The sequence below is a fragment of the Schistocerca serialis genome, chromosome 1 (assembly GCF_023864345.2).
Source record: "Schistocerca serialis cubense isolate TAMUIC-IGC-003099 chromosome 1, iqSchSeri2.2, whole genome shotgun sequence".
Lineage (NCBI taxonomy): Eukaryota > Metazoa > Arthropoda > Insecta > Orthoptera > Acrididae > Schistocerca > Schistocerca serialis.
In genome coordinates this window covers 1002815750-1002841181 of record NC_064638.1, presented here as the reverse complement: position 1 = coordinate 1002841181, position 25432 = coordinate 1002815750, and positions in this window count along the sequence as shown.

The following is a 25432-nucleotide window of genomic DNA, read 5'->3' as shown; positions in this document are numbered from 1 at the left end:
TAGGCTGAGTTCTTTTTATTGTCTGTGTTTTCGGCCAATTTCAAACTTGTTTCATTTTGGTGCACGTCGTATCTTAATCCTCAAGCTTCATTTTGCATTGTAAGCTGGAAGCCTTAGTTAAGTGCTTCAAAGTTGCCCATGGTTGAAACTGGCCAATCGAACACATAATAAAATGAGTGCAGCCTACTTCACCATGTTTTCATTTCCAAAGTACGTTGGGGCTGTGATTTCCTACACAAATAAAATTTTAAAAAGCTGATATCGCCGTTGTCGAATTATCATGGGTTTTGTACAACCAATGAAGTACCTGACAGATAAACACATCCTGCAAAGACTGGCCTGTGACGTGATAGGAAAGCCATAGTTGCTGATATTCTGAAGCAAATAGACCCTAGAATTTCCATGTATTCTTTCCAGCTCATCTTAACAGTGCTTTTACGTGTAATATCTTAGCGCAGTTGCAAGATTTCGAACGCCGCTGCACTTCAGCAACTGTGCATGCAAGAGCTTCAATGCATTAGAAATAACAGAAAACCAGATGCAAAATACAGGTTTATTAAACTTGACCATGTTTTCGACGATTTTAAAACCGTCTTGTTCAGAAGATGTAAGACCTATTAACAAGTATACAACACTGTGTAAATAAAAAATACAATAACATTACAGTAAGCAAAATTACAGATCATGTTAACAATTTTTTTTTAAAAAGCATATTCACGTAAAAGCATATTACCTACTGTCAAAGTGCGAATCTTCACTCTAGTACGTATCATCCACGTAATCATCAAGTAAACACATTACATAAAAGTAGTTACAGTCTGCTGTTGAGCTCTGTCATAAAAGGTTAATTAAAAAAAAAATATCCCATATTTGACGCAGGCTACATCAATATACAGCATGCCACATGAAAGATTTGTGTAAAACTGACATTTAAAGATAAAACTTGACATCAGATCCTATAAAGCGTCAATATGTTACGTTCAAAGCTAGCGACATGCGCCGACTGGCTGTAGAGTGGAGGCACTAGCATTGGGGTACTTCCGGTGTCTGGCGCTCCTACGCGTCCTATATTCGCGTAGCTGCAATGAGCAGCGTCTGTGATTTCACTAGTACATAATATTAACAAAATTAACGTAATTAGCAAATAGCTGAAAAGAGGAACAGGAGAGAATGGTAAAAACATTGCCAATAAAATCAAATGGATTTATGAAAGGTCCGCAGGCTCAGGTAAACATAGCAGACATTGAGAAAATGTGCTAACCGCATGAGAAGCACTTGTGCATGAGTATGCAACCATAAAAGTAACATATAAGGGAGTGTTCGTACTGCAGAAGCATGCTATAAGAACAAGTATGCTACGTCTGGGTGTTATAACATAAACAGAAAAATAGTAAACCAAGCCTTACTAACCAGTCTTGAAATCAAGACATTGCAGGTAGAATAAAACACACCCTTATTCTGCAACTTGTTGTCTGGTATTTCTAATGCACTGAAGTTACCGTAGTTGGTTGAACGAACAGTTGCTACTTCAACTGCGAGACAACAGAAACATCATTCTAATACTCATAAGAGTGACCTTTTACAGTTAACAGAAATTTATATTCTGAATACGAATTTTTGATTATATCATTATTTCGATTGTAACGGCCACTAGGAGTAAATAGATTATGACCAATTATTTTCAAATTGTTTAAAAGTATTTTGGTTGTAAACATGGTTGTTGAACTTAATTTCCTAGCTTCTGTTTCCATTCTGTGAAAGACTGTGTATATGTCATTAGACAACTCAACAATTAAATTTGAAGAAAGAGAATGTAACTAAAAGTGAATATAGCGTTCATGATGTCCAACACTCTATGTTTTCTAGTATAACCACTGCTCAAAAAAAACCGTCGTGTATAGTAACTTCACGAAATATAGTGTTCTTGTTAAAAATGTGATTATAACTTAGTTGTAAGACATATAGTCTGGGAAAAAGTCGTTTGAAAGAAAATATTTTTATTTAATTATTACTAATTGACAGTGGTTGTTGAAAAACATTTTCGGAAATATATTTCATATTTATTTAAATGACAGTTGCAAGACCAGTCCCACGAAATTAACGGAAATCATTTCCAACATTAGTTTTGTAGGCAAAAATGTGTGTTACTGAAAAAAAAAATACAGTTCAATTTTGAAACTTCTTCCTAAGGTAACGAAAGTACTTTATAAGTCACACCTAAATATGACAATGGGAGATATAGCTAAATTGAGAAATAACTTAATATACCCCTTGATCTCCTTTGACTCAGAGAATGCAATATTTTCCGGTGTTGTGATAAATGACTGTTCTTTCTACACAAATATCTTAAAATTTAATTGATGTTAGACTCTATAACTTTACAGTGAACTTGTTAAAATATTCTTGGAACATCATTCCTACTACCCACCATGTGCACACAAAAGACGCAAACAGAGAAACACAAAACACGAAAATGGAAATGGGGAAATTGAGAAAAGGTAAGAAAAAAGTAAGAGGAATATGGTCTGAATGAAGAAGAAAGGTACTTAGGTAGGAAGACAAGCAGCAGAGAGGGAAATGAACAGAATATTCCTTGCTTTGATAACCACATGGTGCGGCTTTTTATAGGTTTTGATTTTATAAGGTAATGATGGTCATCAACACAGTTTTATTTGATGTTAATTTCTATACTCCATGCATCAAGGAGCGCGAAGAAACCATAATACATGTTACGATGAGAGAATCCACTGTCATGCAATTGTTTACAGAGTACGGATGCAGATGTAGAATTTCATTATAAAATGCTTTGCTTCCACAAGCGGGACTGCCGGAAATATTTCATGGTGCAAACATCCATTGGATACGATTTCAGTATCTGAATTCGAAGTTTACTCGTTACAGTTTGAGGGAAACTTCGCTCTGAAATAAGTGCGCTACCATTTCACTTATCTATGAAATGGTGGCAGTAAATGTAATAAGCAACATAACATGAACGAAGTAACAACAGCCACCGTCGATGACCAAAACTCAACAGATATAATAGATGTGGCAGGAATAAAAATCTCATAGCACAGGGACTCCAATAGTATTACATAGGCAATGGGTATTTTGCGATATTTAACGTAGATTTGTGTAGATTTCTACGACAGACCCGGAATACATTTGTTTATAGGTAAATAAAAATGATATGATTACCATATATGATTTGGTAGTTTCACAGGTATAAACACATACAACGGCAACTGATACTCATTGATAGGAACGTATTCTCTATGCTTTACACGATATTTTACATCTATATTAGTGAAAAAGAGAAACGTTAATCTAACATTTGATTTATTCTGGTCTCATTTCTTCATCTGTTTTCATAGTACCTGAAAGTCCACAACTTTATAGCTAGTGAATAAAGTTTCCTTTGAGACAGTGTTGTCCACTGCGCAACTGATTCAATGATTAACCAAACATATACTATTAAAATACGATTTCTTAAAAATACTACCTGTGCTCTCAGCTAGATCGGCGGTTCCAGTTTCCTGTATGAGTATTCTATTTGTATTTCGTTAGGTGCTGTGTTGGGGAGCCATTGCAAAGCATACGATTTTATCTCTAACGTTAAAGTTATTAAAGTTTCTAACACGTTTGGGAAAGGCTAAACCATACTGTCGACATACTGAAATATAAAGTAGAGTTTAAACAGAGAGAGAGTACCGTATTAATTTATTTCGATAACTGATGTTCGAGTTACAAGGTCATCATAAGACTTTAAGTGACTTTCGTCGCCAAAGAGCGTAGAGTATTGGCGGTCTGCATCGTAGAGGTCGTTACATATGGAGGGTGATGTACACGCACAGAGTAATTTTAGTCTTTGAGAGTGCACTGGTAACGTACTTGAAAGTGTTAAACAGTGTGTTTGTGTTTGTGTGTGTGTGTGTGTGTGTGTGTGTGTGTGTGTGTGTGTGTGTGTATATTTGTGGGAAGATTAGGTGGAAGGGAGGAGGACAACACTAGTAATGAATTGCACTCAACAGGTAAGAGGATGTACGTATTGTAAAACCATATAATTGCCTACATAACAATTTAAATTAAATTAACAATCGAAGTAAAATTAAATTAATACAGAGTAATATTACTGAATAAGGGCTTGAAGAGGTATTACATACAGAAGGCTATGCAGAAACAAAGTAAAAAGAACCAACAAACTACAGAATATATAGAGTACCTAGACGGTGATAATAAAACAATAAATACAAAAGAAATGAACGAAGAGAGAGGAATAGACAGTGTTGGAGAATTGAGGAAACGTGAGGATTAAATGAAGTTCACGAGAAGGGATGCATTGAGCTGTGGTTGATCGTTTAATATTAAATCAGGGTCGTGGGTCAGATGTTCACCGATTTCCAGGGCTTCCAAATGAGTAAACAAACGAAGAGTCAGAATTCTGCAACCTCCAGCTCCATATATGTTTGAGCAACCTAGTTGCTGGCTCTCTACCCGCCACAGTCCCAGTCCCAGAACTTCGACTTACCAACCAAATTACGCAGACTTAACTGGATGGCCAAAGACTTAGAGTGTTCTGTTGGATATCAATAAAGATATGCCCACAGTCCTGGTTTGATATTACATTAGACTCAAATGCTTCTTTGCATATGGTAATACCTGAATGTCCAGAGATTCTATGTGTGGTTAGCAGAGTGTATGTTCCAACAATTCTTCGTATAAGACATATTTTCCTTTGCCTATGTACTTTACTGGATGCATGCACTTTATTAAAATAATTGCATTACGATTTTGAAATCAAGGTCTCTTCTCACTACTTTTTCGTAAGCTTAGTCCAGAACACATTCACATTGTAGTATGCGACTGATTTTAATTACTCTTTTGCAAGGCAATCTGCAAGAATAATTCAACAAACTTGAAACTCATCTTGCACGGTGCCTCAATATTGCTGCTGCATCAGGTATTTCACACGTTATTAATCCGGTATCATACTGTGCTCTTTCTCCATTTTTTTACTTGTGGCTGTATTTTTTCGACGTCTTTTGCGTGAACCGTCTTTAAAAAAAGTGCAGCGTTTTAAATATTCATTAGTTTAAACTGAATTTATGTAGGCATTGAATCGAGAAAAATAGAGACTTATAAGAGGGCACCGTGTTCATATTTATCCATTTCAATAAAATAGGTCCTTTAAATGGGTGTAGAAATAAATCTATCCATAGATTAAATCGGTGTGGAATTGACGTTTTTCTGCTGAACCAAAATTTCGTAGATGTTATTCCATTTCTATATGCTTTTATGCAAGATGTTTCAGAGTTTCAGAAAGATAATTCTGGTTCCACAAAATTATATATTCTACGTTAATTAAGAGAGACTCTTGGAGCAAATTTAATATTATAAGTCGAACGTAAAAGTTTTCTTTGGTGCCAGTTGTTAATTATCGGTACGTCAAGGTCGTATATGTATGTAACAGGTACGTAATTCGGATTGTTCATTCGAAAATAAGAATCTTTGTAGTGCTATGAGAAAGTTAAAATTGACCACAGGCTTCTATCTTCATTGAGTATTGCGTAACAGAATGAATCTTTTTGAAACACCCTCTCTAAGAGAACTTTTCTTTTAACTTTTGTAAGAACAGTAAACTGAGAAATAATTAGCGTATCACATAAACCCTGAAAAAGATGTTGTTCGACAAGAAACAGTTCCAGTTCTTTTTTACAGCCTCACTGCTGAACTTCATCTTTCACCCGCCGGGTCTGATCGAGAGAACGCCTGTTACTCTCGAAATCACTAGCTCCCCTACAACGTGATTGTTTACGTACGGCCATCTGTTCATTCCTGCCCCTCTTTCCTCAGAAGACGAACCTTATGAATATTGAAAGCTCCCTTTTAGCGTGGAGCCGGCGGCTGTTGTATTTTCTGCTACGGTATATATCACGTCCTTTTTAAAAACTTATGGATGCATATTGCATATGTGTGTAACTCCCTTCAAGCTCCCAAGTGAGTGCTTTTTGAACTTTTTTCCCCCTCCCGCCGAGTATCCCCGTGCGCGGAGAAAATGGCAACGATAAACATATAATATCGAGACAGCCATTTGCTAAAATACTGCTGCGGTGCGCGGATTTTTCCCCCCCTCGGTTGTTACAGCACGGAAGTGGTGTCTCTGCGAGGCAAAGCACCGGCGCCGCGTGCACCACGGCACGCTGTGCGAGAGCGCAGATATCGCTGCTTGTGACGTACGGAAAAGTGATTTCCATAAGCGTGATTGCCGCTCGGGAACGTATCGCAAATAATCCAATTACACGCGAGAACCCGCGGATGTGGTGTATTGCACCCTTGCGAATTACTGCACCAGCCGAGGTTTCCGCGCTCCCGGAAACGATCCGACGATATTTCCTTTATTTTCGTGTTTTCCTCTTTTATCTTTCGTTTTTTCCCCCCACTGTTACCGTCTCTGTCGTCCCCTGTGAGATGCCGTCGGTGCGCATGCAGCAGCAACATTCGTTATTCCGCCAGCTCCCGCCGGCAGCGACCGTAGTTTTAATAAGGAAGAGTCGTGGCCTGCCGTGTTGAGGAGTAAAAAAATGGCACTGCCGTAACTTTTTCAGTGCGACGGCCCCTTCTTCGCGTCTGATCCCTTCCCCCTTTGCTCTTTCTCGTGTGTGTGTGTGCGTCACGCGAGCCCGCGCTAAATGGACGTTCATTACTATCAGTTAAGTATATGGATTTCAGCGTAATGAATAAGTCCGGCTCCGTGCGGCCACTGAGCGGCGTCGCGTGCCCGGGCAGACGGTGGATGCGCGCGCAGCCTGGGCGGACCCTACAAGGAGTCGCGGCCGAGCGTTATCCTCGAGGTGGCAGTGCGGTCCTGCCACCGAATTGCTGAAACTCCTGTCAATCTAGAAGTCACATTACAAAGTACACTACTGGCCATTAAAATTGCTGCACCAGGAAGGAACGCAGATGATAAACGGGTATTCATTGGACAAATATATTACACTAGAACTGACATGTGATTACATTTTGACGCAATTTGGGTGCCTAGATCCTGAGAAATCAGTACCCAGAACAACCACCTCTTGCCATTATAACGGCCTTGATACGCCTGGGCATTGAGTCGAACAGAGCTCGGATGGCGTGTACAGGTACAGCTGCCCATGCAGCCTCAACACGATACCACAGTTCATCAAGAGTAGTGAGTGACTGGTGTATTGTTGAGAGGCACCCACATGCCTTGCTCATACTGTGGCATCAAGCAGTCGGCCTGCAAGATGAGTGGTCTGCCAAGCGAGTGGATTCATTCTTATTTGTCGAGTAACATGAACTCTAGTACTCACAATTAAGTTACAAATTATTCTCCTGTATGAATATTAAGCAACGGAAACGTACATCTGACTATTAGTAATTTACACTACTCTGACTGTTCACTACGCACTGGCAAAACCACATTTTCTTTTTTTTTTATTTAACGGCTTTTATCAACACGTTTCCATCGCACTGAATATGAATGGCGCACACATTATAAATTCTGGATATCATGACAACATACAGTTCGAAGGAAAAGGCCACCAGTCTTTTTCTTTTCACTGTCTTATTTATTTCGATAAATTCTATAACCTAAACACACAAATTCTATAACCCACAACAATAACACATGAGAAATTCCGCCCAGTGGGCATGGCTTTACATTGGTGATTCTCTATCTTATGGTCTCGTAATTACTTAATGCTACAGTGCACTTTCTGGATAGGATGGTGGATCTTTTGGTATATCTCACACTTCGACTCTCACAACCATCATCACGAAACTTTCCTCCAGACCGAGCAGTACACAAGGAACATGCATAACCCACTACCTCTGAAACCACCTTGCTACTCTCCCATGCAAACCACACATACTTAAATTACATGACATACACCACACTGCAACATGGAATACAACATAAGGAATAGTCACAACATTATAATCACATCACTTTCAGCTTTCCCATTTCAATTAGTATTCATCCCAGTTCCACACGACACTGCCCCACTTCGTAACTTTTCTTTCCTACTACGAACTCTGGACGATATATGCACGTCTTCCTGTGCAATGCAAGCCAAGTGGCGTTGCTGGATAGACGGCTGACTCACTTTGCTTCTCTCTCAGAGCACTATAGTTTGAATCAAGCGTTACACGGAAACATAACACGCAAAGTAATATTAAGAACATATTCATCATACACGCGAGTCCTCAACTGATACCATGGACGAGTACTTCTCTTTATCCTTTGTCTCATACACAAATTGAGACTCACCAGTACTCACCACGTGGAAGTAATCGTCTCTAATTTCAAGTCCTGCACACGCCATTTCTTAAATATTTCCGACTTATAGTACACACGCTAGTAATTCAGCTTAACTTAAGCACTCGGAAGCATTTCAACTTATTGCTACACGTGGTTTCATTGTGACCGCTGGTCACTTCCGAAGATTACTATGATCCCATTAATATTACCTGCCTGACATTTAATTCTCCCTACAAAAGTTCCTGAAATAGAGAAATTATTATTCTAGACTACTCTTAAGTGTTTCACATGCATACCATGTCTCCACTCTTTTGTCTTTACGGAGAACGCCAAAGACAGGTCATAACAACACTAGATCCAGCGGCAGAGTGCTGAAACATGGCCGTTCTTCAGGTCCTCTTGCACCTCTGCCGAAGTGGGGAAGCACCTTGCTACCGTATTGGTCAGCCAACCAAGTACCGCCTCAAAGATGATCATACACTCCTGGAAATTGAAATAAGAACACCGTGAATTCATTGTCCCAGGAAGGGGAAACTTTATTGACACATTCCTGGGGTCAAATACATCACATGATCACACTGACAGAACCACAGGCACATAGACACAGGCAACAGAGCATGCACAATGTCGGCACTAGTACAGTGTATATCCACGTTTCGCAGCAATGCAGGCTGCTATTCTACCATGGAGACGATCGTAGAGATGCTGGATGTAGTCCTGTGGAACGGCTTGCCATGCCATTTCCACCTGGCGCCTCAGTTGGACCAGCGTTCGTGCTGGACGTGCAGACCGCGTGAGACGACGCTTCATCCAGTCCCAAACATGCTCAATGGGGGACAGATCCGGAGATCTTGCTGGCCAGGGTAGTTGACTTACACCTTCTAGAGCACGTTGGGTGGCACGGGATACATGCGGACGTGCATTGTCCTGTTGGAACAGCAAGTTCCCTTGCCGGTCTAGGAATGGTAGAACGATGGGTTCGATGACGGTTTGGAAGTACCGTGCACTATTCAGTGTCCCCTCGACGATCACCAGTGGTATACGGCCAGTGTAGGAGATCGCTCCCCACACCATGATGCCGGGTGTTGGCCCTGTGTGCCTCGGTCGTATGCAGTCCTGATTGTTGCGCTCACCTGCACGGCGCCAATCACGCATACGACCATCATTGGCACCAAGGCAGAAGCGAATCTCATCGCTGAAGACGACACGTCTCCATTCGTCCCCCCATTCACGCCTGTCGCGACACCACTGGAGGCGGGCTGCACGATGTTGGGGCGTGAGCGGAAGACGGCCTAACGGTGTGCTGGACCGTAGCCCAGCTTCATGGAGACGGTTGCGAATGGTCCTCGCCGATACCCCAGGAGCAACAGTGTCCCTAATTTGCTGGGAAGTGGCGGTGCGGTCCCCTACGGCACTGTGTAGGATCCTACGGTCTTGGCGTGCATCCGTGCGTCGCTGCGGTCCGGTCCCAGGTCGACGGGCACGTGCACCATCCGCCGACCACTGGCGACAACATCGATGTACTGTGGAGATCTCACGCCCCACGTGTTGAGCAATTCGGCGGTACGTCCACCCGGCCTCCCGCATGCCCACTATACGCCCTCGCTCAAAGTCCGTCAACTGCACACACGGTTCACGTCCACGCTGTTGCGGCATGCTACCAGTGTTAAAGACTGCGATGGAGCTCCGTATGCCACGGCAAACTGGCTGACACTGACGGCGGCGGTGCACAAATGCTGCGCAGCTAGCGCCATTCGACGGCCAACACCGCGGTTCCTGGTGTGTCCGCTGTGCCGTGCGTTTGATCATTGCTTGTACAGCCCTCTCGCAGTGTCCGGAGCAAGTATGGTGGGTCTGACACACCGGTGTCAATGTGTTCTTTTTTCCATTTCCAGGAGTGTATATTCACATTCACTATCTGCAGTTAGCAGACGACCAAACATTCATTCATTTCACAGATCTCACCAAACTGGATGTAGGGATTTATTTTGTGGGAGTGCACATGTGATCAATAAAATAAGTTGTCATTCTTTCCCACACTGGTATCCAGCTTCGCTGTATTAATTGAAATTGAGTTATTTTTACAAAAAATATGTTGTTCTGACAAGAATAATGAAGTATGTTGTACCTATTTTCAATGTCGGGAAGTACTGTATCCTTTCACCACCGGCTACCCATGCAGAAAAAAATGGCACGGTACTATCCTTGCAATGCGAGGGTAGTTCGAACATTTTTTTAAGAAAGCTGTATTAGAACAAACGTAGCAAGTCATCATAATAACCAGGAGGAGACCTTAGCCCCTGGTGACCTCAAATAGATGACCAAATGCTGTTACTTTACCAAATTATTGACACAGTTGTTGCATTATTGTACTCTCCGCAATCCGGAGTAATGTACACATACAAATTTACAACAATCCACATGACAAATAAAACATTATATCATACAAATAAAAATAATGTTGAGATAAAAATTTGCTTAGATACTGGGATCTTCATTATTTTTATGAGTAATCCAAACTTCACTAATTCTATAACAGATAAAAAAATACTAATTGTACTGATGAAAATTTAAATAGCTCACCGTCCAAACACAGAGCAAGTAATCTGACATTCATAAATTGCGGGGTAAAAAACTTTATACAGCAAAGTCTAAATACAAAACAAAATCAACAAAAGAAAAACATTGCGTACACTAGTTACATGTAGAATGTCAGGCTCCACACCATTACTCTAAAATACACATCAAACCTACAGAGAAATAAAACTGAGAAGAAAAACAATGAAATATACCACAAGTTACCTACTGGTTACATAATATAGTCTGTCTAAGACGTCATGTCATACCTCATTAACTATCATCACTTAAGCAATTACCCCCACTACCTGACTTTTGACTTTAACCTTATCCTTGTCCACCAATACAAATACCTGCTGCTGAGCTAGTCAGTCCATCAACTTTGATCAATACACGCCGTAAATAGTTACCAATAAGTGCTTGAATCCACCAGTAGCTCTCGTATCTTACTCTACTGCTCATTTCTCTGTTGTTACACATTTAGACCACAAGAACTTGCATTTCAAATAGCCTTCGTTACACTTTAATGTGAAATATCAACACTGTGATAATGCAAATAAGTGGCTTCAGTCAACACACCAACAAGATCATTACTGTCCACGACCTGAGCTCAGATGCTAAACTAAGGGACGAGGCAATGCAGCAGCACAAAATAAGTAACACAAACAGCAATGACCAAAATGCATCAGTTAATTCCGATATTTGTTGTGCAATGCAAACTCTTGTCCCCTGTGACAACCTTACTGACCAATGCAACAAGAGCCGCTACGTTAGTATTACGCCATTGGCTAATAATTAAAGCATCATTGTACCAAATATTCTAATAAACATGCTACGTGAACTTGATAACCCAGAAGAAACAAAAAAAAAAAAAAACACTAACTATTCTAAACACAAATGTTAATGAAATACAGTTACACTTTCTGTGCCTTCAGGAATGAAACATATATAAAATTACACAATTACAAGTACCAATACATTATTCCCTATCTTGTGAGTCACATGGAAAGATGCTGATAGTTTTCCTAGAAACACTGTCTCGGTGTCAAAGCTATTCCATGGTTACCCGGACGAAAGTCCTTAAGTCACTCAAATCGGCATTTTGAACACATTAAACACAAATGTCATAGTCACTCTGAGTGTATCATCTACACGAATCTGGTCGTCCAGAAATGGCCCTACAACTACTATTACCCACGGTTCCGTCCTTTCAGTTCATGGTGTAATTAAAAGTCATAAGTGCCAACAAACAGCACTTATTCCCGCACCAATTAAGGAAATATCTTCTACTACAAATGCAAATGTCAATGTCCCACTTCAGTTTCTTGCGTTCAGACAATAATTAGTCACCATACGACAACTGTTCTCTTTAAGTATAACAAGCGTCCAACATGCAATTTACAAAGCACACTTAACAAGTCACTGCGAAAAGTTTATGGATCCCACCTCTCAGTGGTCAAGACAAAACAAAACAATCGTCCTGTCTGCTAAAGACAAAATCTTTTCCACCACTCACAACGTGGAAACACCAGTCCTTCACTTTCCACCTTATGGAGACATACGAGCAGTCATCTTGTTTCACGGCTCCACGGTCCAGTACTGTTAATAGTTGCTGTTAAAAAATGCCCGTCGGACTCTTCCGCGCGTCGTTCATTCTGCCGTCGCTCCGTCGCCGTGTGAGCCGTTTAGCAGAAAAAACCACCCGCTTTGCCTCCGCGGGATACTGTCTCCAGTCGTAAGGGTGTCGGAACTTATGAATGGGCTGTGGTACGTGTGTGTCGCCCAGGCCGTTGACCTGTTGTAGCGGGTGTGTGGAGTGTACCTCGACCGGCAGTGGAGTGGGGAGTGCCGCGGCTCCGTCGCCTCTCCCATGGTGACGTCAGCATGGCCTCCCGCTAGCGGTATGGGCACGTTCTGCGTAGCACCTCTGTGCTACGACACCCAATCAGTCAGACCCTTCCGTGCATCTCGCAACATTATAGACAAAAGGATATTCTTACAGTATTTAAACACTCATTGATTACATGTATGATCTATTAGATACACTGATAATAAAAGAATCTTCGTTCTAAAAAACATAAATCCATACACCCTAGTTTTCTACACATTCAACATCAACATTTATCCCTTTTCTATATACAGCCCACACTTGTGCTATTGATTGTACCTGTCGTCCCTCATACAAAACATGAAAGTATCCAAAAACAACAACAAAAAAGGAATAAGAAACAATCTATACAGCCCACAATTACAATATCAAATAGTAGGCTACTTTAACATCCTATCACAGTGAAAATATTAGAAACTGTTGATTCTAAAACTACAATATACAATGAATCTTTGTGCTTGTGACAGACTGAAATAAATACCCCTTGAAAGTGTTCTAACAAAAAAATAAGAAACAATCTATACAGCTCACAATTACAATATCAAATAGTAGACTACCTTAACATCCTATCACAGTGAACATATTAGAAACTGTTGATTCTAAAACTACAATATACAATGAACCTTTGTGCTTGTGACAGACTGAAATAAATACCCCTTGAAAGTGTTCTAACAAAAAAATAAGAAACAATCTATACAGCTCACAATTACAATATCAAATAGTAGACTACCTTAACGTCCTATCACAGTGAACATATTAGAAATTGTTGATTCTAAAACTACAACATACAATGCACCTTTGTGCTTGTGACAGACTGAAATTAGTATCTCTTTATATATTTTACCTTTTATTATATATAACAACATTTCTAGGACATGTATGTACCATCCACATGACGTCATATCCTGACCTGCCATCGAGGTTCATCCAAATCAAACGATAAAGCACAATAATGTTTTAGTTTTGGATCGGTAGCATCCCCTTTACAGGAGTGTGCGCATTGATCACACTACTCTACGACTCTCACTCACCAGACATCACATTTTCCTTCTCATTCAATCCATTAATGCACCAACAGAACAGGTCTAGAAGTTAGCTAACCTTAACACTACCACACTCACGACAACATACCATACCTTTGATCCCTTATACTCAACTACATAACACATGGAGTTGTTCCGGAGATAGCATTCCAGTCTCCGATTACGTCCTTTCACTCTTGCACCTCTCTCCATCGGCTTACCTCTGCATTCACTTTACCGATTATTCATCCTGCTAAATATCAACTTAGAATTGCGACATTTCATCTAAAAATAAAAAATACACAAATTATTCATCCTGCAAAATAACTGTACACATTCTTGGGACTGGTTTGATTAGTTATACTCGTACTAGGCTTCAACAACAACAAATAAATATTATTTTTTGCCTTATTGCAAATGTTATGGTAAGAATTAGACTTACACTTATGTTACATCTTACGTCAGTATTCCACAACGTTCACCATCTGGATCTCATACTCCCTTTATGTCCTTTCACGTTGTGCAGTTGTCCTCATCTCTTCATTCGTATTTCGGCTCTCCGTCCGTCCATTACTCCATCATTTCCTGGTTCTCCTTCGCCATTCGCATCAATCTCGATTGCAGCATACACAGGCCTCTCCGTAACATACATATAAGACATCTCCACATTATTAATTCTACTCAAGATCATTTACCACTGTTTCATCACGTCGAATCTCTCTTTATTAATCACACTGCTTCACGTCGCTTCTCTCCTTAAATATCACCTGTATCCACTACTATTTATCACGTCGCTTCTCTCTTTATCTACCATCTTTATCCACTCATTAATCATGACGTCGTTTCTGCTTGATCCTTATTCATATGACAAAAAATACGTACATACACCACTCTGTCGACTCCTGTTCATGACTCATTCGACCAGTCTATTCCGTCATACTTCCTGACATCCCGCCTGAAAATTCTTATGTTCGATGTGACCCTGCACAACGTTACACACCAAAAATAAATACACTGACTATCTACCATAAATTGCCTACTTTCGATCTATCCTTAACTTTTCCATAATTTGATGTTAGAAATGTGATGAAGCCCACGCAATTGTTTTCCCTTGATCGCGTCAATCAGTACAGCATTTTCTTGGACAATACGCCTCACTCTGAATGGTCCACTGTACACAGTAAAGAATTTGCTAGTTAGGAATCTGTGCTCACATGAAAATTAAATGTGTGCAGAGAATATACAAGCTGGGAGAAATGGGACAGCCCAAGTGTTAGAAACTTTGGTGCTAGTGGCCTCTTTCCCTAACACCAGATTCCGAACAACCATACGCAGCACCTCATAACTTGAAACGTCCCCTTAGAACAATTTATACAGGACTGTGCTTAAACTGACACACAATATTTTGTTAGCGCAACACAATCTGACTTTCAATAATCCCTACAAAAGAATGGGTCCTGACTAACATTAAACTATACCTTTCACAAATCACTTACCTCACAAAAATCTTCGCCACTCAAGCTACTGCAATACAGCGAGCGCCACTACTGCCAGCTAAATAAAAGATTCAAACTACTGAAGGCACTAACTACTGATAGGGATAGTTAGCAAATGAAAGATATTAATAAAGAACAAACAATGTATTTACCTTAGTATCATCAAAAGTCATAATATATATAAATATAGCAGTTCATGACAAATTTCAAAACTCCGCCATCTCTCTCCCCACATCCACCACTGCTGGCGGCTCACCTCCAACTGCACAACGCTACGCGCTGTTAACATCCAGCTGCCGCTGCCCAACACTACAATGGCAGACAACAATGCAAACTAGACACAGGCTGCACACAGCACAGCCAGTGATTTTCACACAGAGGTGGCGTTACCAATAAAAACCTAAACAGCCTAATTACATAGCCCCCATGCTCCCCACAAAAAATTTTACAAATTTTTTTGGGCACTGGCCAATACATATTTGTTAAAATTTTTTTCACAATTACAATAACAAAGAAATCAAATGCACACACTTATTGATACAATGTTGGTCAAAAGCTAAAATTTTCTCACAGTCTATAAAGACAGTCCTCATCATTCGTCACAGTAAAATTGCAGTGTTTTTCTCAAAGTCTGAGCAGTAAAAGAAAATGCACACAGAAGTAGTGGATTTCCATGCAGTCTTGAAGAGGTAGTGTTGTTCTTCCAACGGAAAGAGAGTGCTGACTCTCGACGTGCAGACAGGTAATGGGTCACAACAGGGCAAACCCACAGCAGAGTCATTCGAAGTTTTGAAGAATATTGGTAGGTAGGTCATCACAGAGCAGACCCACTGTAGTCCTGGTAGAGAGTATGGTATTGGTGGGCCACCAGAGGTGCAGACCCACTGCAGTCCTTGTAGAAATAATGGTATTGATGGATCATCAAAGATGTAGACCCACTGTAGTCCTTGTAGAGATGGCCAGCAGCCATCTGTTGCGATTGTGCAGGTGCACATTCACCATCGAAGAGTCTTGCGGAGAATATAGCAAGTCCATAAACCACCACTTATGCACTCACAAAGTTTTTGGAATTGTCCTTAGAACCAGCAATGCTGTTATCCAGTCCCTTGCTGAATTAGTAACACACTTGCAAACACTAACAGTCCCAACTTCTCACATATTGTCCATATACTATGACCAACAGAAACGTGTGCAGTGAAATGTAACTAACAAGTTAATAACATCATGAACTGGAGACAATTACAATTTTATAACATAAGAATACAATAACAAAGGTACAAAATACATCATTAAAAACATAACAATACAGATAACATTTGTAGTACAGGCTTTACAAAAGAATCGACCTAACATATACATCAGTGGAATAATGACATGAGTACATACATAAAAGATCACAATAACTTTTGAAACATCAACTTCACACATGAGCATTAAACAGAACAGAATTAATAATGTCTAACATCTTTACAAAGTAAATAACATATTATTAACGCCAATTATATTCGAGGATAACAGTATTCCTCATCATAGTGAATGTAGCTTAATATTAAAAGAAGAAAAAATTCTATGAAACTACACAGAGACAGGAAGAAAACAAATACACAAGGGTACACAAACACATAGTGGGATAACACCAATAGGAAAGGACAGGGTTCGTTTTCAGTGTAACATTTGGTACTGCAGTCCAACCCAAAACTTCATATATCTTTCCTCTTATTTCATCCTTTGTTTCCACCAAAAAAATTCTATCTAAGCATGCTTTCTGTATTTATATGTTCACACATTTCTTACCTCAACATTTATTTCCAAGAAAATCCTACCTAAACCTGTTTTCTGTACTTTTTTTTCGTATAACTTCTCAATGCATTTCTTCCAATTCATCGCAACTCATTCTCTTAGAGGCTACCCCTTCTTAAGCTAACTTAAATCTACTGAGCTCAGATGCTAAACTAAGGGACGAGGCAATGCAGCAGCACAAAATAAGTAACACAAACAGCAATGACCAAAAAAATGGAAAATTGCAAAGCAAGCTACAGTAAATCTAAATTACCAAGCAATGCAACATTACAACTAATATGAGCCAATGTGCAGCAACAATAAAAATAAATGAGTAGTAAAACTGACTTAGCAGAGTAACACAAAGTCAAATTCAGTAACACTATGCCTGGCAAACAGCAGTAACTTATACCTAAACATGACATAGCTGAAGCAGAAAAAATATTACAGTAAAAACAACAATGCAGATAAGGGAAATGTATATTCACACCTTAATGTCTATGTAATTAAAGTGGTGCACCACAAATTATTCTACAAAAGAAATTACCAAGTACTTGAAAAGAAAATTATAGATGCAGCTACTGTTATTAGTCCCTTCTTATTGTTCTCTCCATTCCAAGAGCTCCTTTTTCGAAGAATGTGGATCAGAAAATACTTATTTCACTATGACAATGACATACTACGGATCAGATGGCAGCTAATCTAAAAACTTCGGTCACAATGTTGACGTTTTACATTACGTGTTAAGTACCTACAATAGTCAAATCGCACTAATTAAACTGGACTCATTGGCATTATTATATAACATTTTTAGCAACTGGTTTTTTTTGAGGAAACAGTCCTTTCACTTTAGTGTTCCAAATCAAAATTTGCAAATTTTGCTCTGAGAGACCAGCCTAACAGATTCCATTACTGGTGTTTTATTCTGTGATCAGAAGTATGGTATTTGCACTCCTACATATCAGTAGAGTATGTCTGCTACATAGACAATTTTCAGTGCCAGCGGCAAGTGTTTTAAGGCAACATGCTAAGGGCTGATACGTTGATATGTTGGATCCATCAATCTATTACGAAAAGAAAGAAATGCCAGGATTCCATGCTCTCCTGTCATTCTGATAGTTTCTGCTGTTCCTATCCTCGACTCTGTCTGACCTATGAGTCTTGTCTCCGTTCACGATGTTCCTCTCATTACCCAGTTCCTGTAACAAGTGCTGAATTGACGCAGAATCGTCTAAGCCTCTGCATGCTATCGCTATATCTCTGCGCAATTTCACTGGCAACTTCGTTATACAGATCCTAATGAGCTCCCCAGTTTCGTATGGCACATCCAAATACCTATTTCGTCTCAGCATTTCCTGATAGCAAGCCACTGGATCTCTTATACCACCTTCGTTACAATTTGGCATCATCAATATGCTTTGCTTAACCTGGTCCTGCCTACTTTTCGACCAGAATTCATTTAAAAACTTGTCACAAAATATCTTGTAGCTACTACAGTCTTTAATAACTTCCTGCATTTTCGCTCTAGCCTCGTCCCTCAAATGGTTACACACAAACTTCATTTTGAGGAGCGGTCCCCTCGATGAAGGTAATGAATCTTGAAATTGAGACAGCCACAGGCATGGATGTTGGTAGTTATCTGGATCCGGAAAACAAGTGTACGTTTGTACCGACACGAAGTGCCTCCTACATTCTTGTTCCGCATTTATCTTTTCCGACCTTGGACTATACCCAGTTGGGTTTGCCACCTGTTTTATCCGACACAACCGTTCTTCTAACTCTCTGAGTTCGTCTTCCTCTTTCTGCCTATTTTCTTTTCTTGAATTTATCTCACTCTCACTCTGCAATCTACCTGGTGGTGTTTCACCTTCGCTACTGCACGCTAATTGCAACTGTGCTAGTTCTTCCCTATGTTTCCAATTTATTTCTAATTGTGCCTCTTTAAACCTTAATAGTGATTGTATCTCCTCTTGGTCGGCATAAACCTCTCGCTGCGCACTGTCTGAGCCTGTTTCACCTCTTATACTGATCTTTTCTACGTCTACGCTAATCGTATTGATTCTGACCACTACCTCCGCAGCTTCATCCCTGTGTTTATTTAGCACCACTTCCTGCCAGGTGACTTGAGCTTCCACGCTTTCTAATGCCCCTTGTTTATCTGCAAGTAAGTCCTCCACTATCTCTTTGATTCTCTCATCCGGCAACATGTCCGTACGTTCTGTAATATCACTCTCTATTGCACTTATTTGTACCTCCAAATTATTGGCTTTTTCTTTCACGGCATCACATACTTGCTTCAACGCATCCAGATTTTTTCCCTCTCACCTAACCGATTATTAACTGTGGACAGACGCTCATCGATAACTGTGTGTAGCTTCCTCATTGCCTCTTTGTTTCCCTTATCCATTGCCTCCAATCTTTCCTTACTATCTTTATCCATCACTTCCAATCTTTCCTTACTATCTTTATCCATCGCTTCCAATCTTTCCTTAGTCTCCCTATCTCTTTCCTCATTATCTTTATCCATCGCTTCCAATCTTTCCTTATTATCTCTATCCATCGCTTCCAATCTTTCCTTATTATCTCTATCCATCCTCTGTAAAAACTGCAGTAGCACATTGTCATTTGCTACTTTCGACGTGCTCACCTCGTTCGCCTGAGAAGCAGTAGCTTCGCTAAGGGTAGCTACCCTTTCACTGCATACTTGACCTAGTCCCGGCTCGTCCGCGTCGTCGGGAAAAGCCCCCGTTTGTGGACAAAGCCTGCTGCATAAAGGATCACCTAGCCACAGTCCGTTGACCAATTCAGCCCCCTCCGAATGTTTGCCGTTCTCGCTCATTAACCCAAGGTCGACACCTACTTCCTGTTGCACTGCTATGTTTACCCCATAATCACTCTCCTCATGGTGACTACACTTTCCCACTACGAACTCTGGACGATATATGCACGTCTTCCTGTGCAATGCAAGCCAAGTGGCGTTGCTGGATAGACGGCTGACTCACCTTGCTTCTCTCTCAGAGCACTATAGTTTGAATCAAGCGTCACAGGGAAACATAACACGCAAAGTAATATTGAGAACATATTCATCATACACGCGAGTCCTCAACTGATACCATGGACGAGTACTTCTCTTTATCCTTTGTCTCATACACAAATTGAGACTCACACAGTACTCACCACGTGGAAGTAATCGTCTCTAATTTCAAGTCCTGCACACGCCATTTCTTAAATATTTCCAACTTATAGTACACATGCTAGTAATTCAGCTTAACTTAAGCACGCGGAAGCATTTCAACTTATTGCTACACGTGGTTTCATTGTGACCGTTGGTCACTTCCGCAGATTACTACGATCCCATTAATATTACCTGCCTGACATTTAATTCTCCCTACAAAAGTTCCTGAAATAGAGAAATTATTATTCTAGACTACTCTTAAGTGTTTCACATGCATACCATGTCTCCACTCTTTTGTCCTTACGGAGAACGCCTAAGACAGGTCTTAACAACACTAGATCCAGCGGCAGAGTGCTGAAACATGGCTGTTCTTCAGGTCCTCTTGCACCTCTGCCGAAGTGGGGAAGCACCTTGCTACCGTATTGGTCAGCCACATTTCAGGCGCTCAAAGCTCAGGTAAATTTCATCTCTTTGGTCCCACCAAAGGTGACCCAAGTACCGTATCAAAGATGATCATATATTCACATTCACTATCTGCAGTTAGCAGACGACCATACATTCATTCATTTCACAGATCTCACCAAACTGGATGTAGGGATTTATTTTGTGGGAGTGCACATGTGATCAATAAAATAAATAAGTTGTCATTCTTTCCCACACTGGTATCCGGCTTCGCTGTATTAATTGAAATTGAGTTATTTTTACAAAAAATGTGTTGTTCTGACAAGAATAATGAAGTATTTTGTACCTATTTTCAATGTCGAGCGGTATTGTACCCTTTCATTGTGACGGCCAGTTGCTCGACCACCATTGACCAGACGTTTTTAGTTGGTGAGAGATTTGGAGAATATGCTGGCCAGGGCAGCAGTCGAACATTTTCTGTATCCAGAAAGGCCCCTACAGGACCTGCAACATGCAATCGTGCAAGATCTTGCTGAATCGTTGGGTTTCACAGGGATCGAATGATGGATAGAGTCACGGGTCATAATACATCCAAAATGTAACGTATACTGTTCAAAGTGCTGTCAATGCGAACAAGAGGTGACGGAGACGAGTAACGAATGGCATCCCATACCATCACGCTGGGTGATACGCCAGTATGGCGATGACGAATACACGCTTCCAATGTGCGTTCTGAGCGATGTCGCCAAACACGGATGCGACCATCATGATGCTGTAAACAGCACCTGGATTCATCCGTTCGTCACTGAGTACACCAGCGCAGGCTCTCCTGTCTGTGATGCAGCGTCAAGGGTAGCCGCAGCCACGGTCTCCGAGCTGATAGTCCGTGCTGCTGCGTACAACCCTTCTGAACCCACCGATTCTGTATTCTGCTAACAGTCATTGGATGTCAACCAACGCGAGCAGCACTGCCGCGGTACGATAAACCGCAATCGCGATAGGCTACAATCCGTCTTTTATCAAAGTCAAAAACGTGATGGTACGCATTTCTCCTCCTTACACGAGGCATCACAACAAAGTTTCACCAGGCAACGCCGGTCAACTGCTGTTTCTGTATGAGAAATTGGTTGGAAACTTTCCTCGTGTCAACACATTGTAGGTGTCGCTACCGGCGCCAACCTTGTGTGAATGCCCTGAAAAACTAATCATTTGCATATCACAGCATCTTCTTCCTGTCGGTTAAATTTCGCGTCTGTAGCACGTCATCTTCGTGGTGTAGCAATTTTAATGGCCAGTAGTGTACAAGAGTGGACTCTGAGGTGGGCAGCATGCACGGGTAGCTGAGGCCTTAACAGACTGCACAGAGAAAGATACCGTTCTGTGCTCAACCCCCGACTACGCACGCGTATTTAATTCATAAGCAAAATCCAGTTGAGTGCGCTTTATAATTATCTAGCTGAGTACCCAACGTTGCCATGTTCGTATGTATTCCAGTCTTCTACTTGTCCATTTCCTCCTCCCCCCCTCCGTCGGTCCACCTCCACTACCCCCTTCTCTCTCTCCACCTCCTTCACCCCCTATTCTCTATCCATTTCCTCCTGCCGTTCTGCCCATCGCTCGCTCCCCCTCCCTCTTCCAATTTGCTCCTCCCTCTCTTTCAACCTGCTGCTTCCCCCTCTGTCCATCTGCTCCTTGCCCATCTGCAATCGCTCCTCTAATTCTATCCACTCCTCTCTCTCTCTTTCTCAAACTCCTCTGTACCCTCCCTTTGTCCGTCTTCTTCCCCCTTCGTCCATTGTTGATCTCCTCCTTACATTGTCTCTACCCATCTCCTCTCATCTCTCTCTGTCCATTTCCTCTCCTACCTCACTCCGTCTCATCCTTCTACCTGTGCCTATTTTGCCAGCCAGGGTGGCCGAGCAGTTCCAGGTGCTACAGTCTGGAACCGCGCGACCGTTACGGTCGCAGGTTTAATTCTGCCTCGGGCATGGATGTGTGTGATGTCCTTAGGTTAGTTAGGTTTAATTAGTTCTAAGTTCTAGGGGACTGATGACCTCAGAAGTTAAGTGCCATAGTGCTCAGAGCCATTTGAACCATTTTTTAAAATATTTGTATCAAATTTGATTGAAATTGTCCTAGAGGTTTAGGTTCAGCTTTTCACATGTGGCTTTGCCCACATACTCCTACACACGTGTCAAATATATTTCACACATATTTAACATACTTGATGCGTATTTATACACATATTTCACCTCTACTTCTAAGGAACATCGTACTGCAATCTCATTTTCACGCAACTTAGTGTTTATGATATTGTACTTCCCGAGCTGTGCGTTGTACAATGAGCTAAACGCGCAGCTGCATCCAGTGGTATATGCGCCTACTGCCTGCAAAGTGCGTTGTGAAGTAAAGAAGTAATAAATTAAAATGTTATGTATGATGCGGCCGTTTCTCATGCATCTCGGTGTTTATGACGTCATATACCCTGAAACGAATGTCGAACAATGATATAATTTTTTCAGTTGTATATGTGAATACTGTCTGCAAAGTAATTAGGTGGTTCTTACACTCACTGTAGTAGTCTCCATACAGTAAATGACATTTGTATCACATTTAGTTGAAAAAAGTCGAATCATTCCACTGATTTAGGGGGAGATGTGGAACACACATACACACACACACACACACACACACACACACACACACACACACACACACACACACACACACTGATCCATTAATAGACTGTCTTTACCTCAAATTTCTAGGAACAAAAGAGCATATTGGCCTCAGTTTTGTTGTATTAACTATTGTGTGAATTGCCTGAAGTCATTTACGGAAATCACTGAAAACCTAGTTTCTAAAGGTCAGAGAGGAATTTCACGCCACTCCATCTGAATGCAAGTCAAAGGTCAGAGAGGAGTTTCACGCTACTCCATCGGAATGCAAATCAACTGTCGGAACCATTACACCACCTTGCTCGGAAATATATCGTCTATTACTTGTCTGACCTGTCTATCAGATTATCTACGCAATTTTTCATTTAGATTGCTTCCGCATCTTTCCTTAGCATTCTGAGCATTTACTGCTTTTTCTGTTTACTAAATATCATATTGTAGAGAAAGAAAATCTGGAAGTTATATTTCAAACGGAAGAATTTTAACAGTACAAATTATTACAATTGTGATTTCACCAAAATTGTAAGACTAAACATTTTTTCTTGACACAAAGCATATATACCACAATTATCTAGAAAAAAATCTCATTCTGTCCATGGAGTCAACAAAAGAAAAGAACAGTATTGCCTTATTTACATCATATTGCTTGGAAAAGTGGAAGCCACTTAGTTCCCACTCTTGTGATCAAGAGGTGTTCAATAACTAATACGATGCTATTTTTACGGGACGTTTAGGTTGAAAAAATGGATAATTTGTTGTGAGGCGTCGTGGAATATTCCCGCTTCAACCCCTACAGTTTCAGAAGGCTCTGATAGCTGGATGCGCTATACGTAGACTTTAAATTGGCGTCTGTTCCAGAGCTGCGTTCCAAGCAGAGAGCTGTCATTGAGTTTCTTTTGGCGGAAAACCAAAGCATCGCAAATATTCAGGGACGCTTGCAGAATGTCTACGGAGAACTGGGAGTGAACAAAAGCGTAGGGAGTCGTTGGGCGGGGCGTCCGTCATCATCGCCACACGGTCGCGCTAAGCTGCCCGATCTCCTACGTGTCAGCCAGGCGCACACAGTTAAGATTCCTGCAGTGTTGGAACGTGCGGACACACTCGAGGTGATCGACGGACCTCAATAAAACACCTCGCTGCACAACTGGAAGTGTCTATTCATAGTACTGACACACTCGTCTGTCATTTGGGGTTTTCACTGGTTTATTTCTGCTGCGTTCCAAGGAAGGACAATCTGTGCGGAGTTAGTTGCGCTTTAGGTGGCTGATCGTGACAGTATTTTGTCGATCATCGTCACAGGTGATGAAACCTGAGTTTATCATCTCGAGCTGGAAACAAAACGGCAATCAATGTAATGGCGACGCACCACCTCTCCTCTGAAGAAAGAGTTCAAAGTCACAACCTGAGCCAGTAAAGTCACGAGGAGGAGGGAGGTTACTCTGTCTGATGTCCTTCCTCATAGTGCAAAGATAAAGTCCGAAATGTATTGTGCTACCCTCAGGAAATTGAAGAAATGACTTCAGGGTGTTCGTCGCTTCAAAAATGCAAACGAACTTCTCCTTCTCAATGACATCGCAACGCCTTACACACGTCTGCGCTCTTACAGGAGGTCACAAAACTTCATTGGACTGTTCTTCTTCATCAAACCCCACACTCGGATCTCGCATCTTCCGACTACCATTCGTTTGGTCCAGTCAATGGTGCACTCTAGCGGGAAGAAGTACATGAATGATGAGGAGGATACAGACACAGCAACACGCTGGCTCCGACGTCGACCAATAGAGTTACAGGACCCCCCAGTAAGGTGGTGTAAGGCCGTCGTACGGAACGCAGATTATGTTCAAAAATAGGATTTTATTGCCAAAAGAGTGAGGAATAATGTGGTGCACAGGAATCCACCCAGAAGGGGAAAAAAGTGTTGCGTTACGCCGCTCGTAGGTATAACGTTTTGAAAAATAAGGTTGAATATTTACCAAGTCAAATGTACCGTTTGTATCTAAGAGTCACTGTGTAAATGCATCAGGAAATCCATCTATGGTTTATTATTGAACAGAGAGGTTATAAGAATTACAAAAATTATCATCAATCAGGGGTTCTGCATTGTCATACCAGGCAAATCATCCAGAATTCTTAA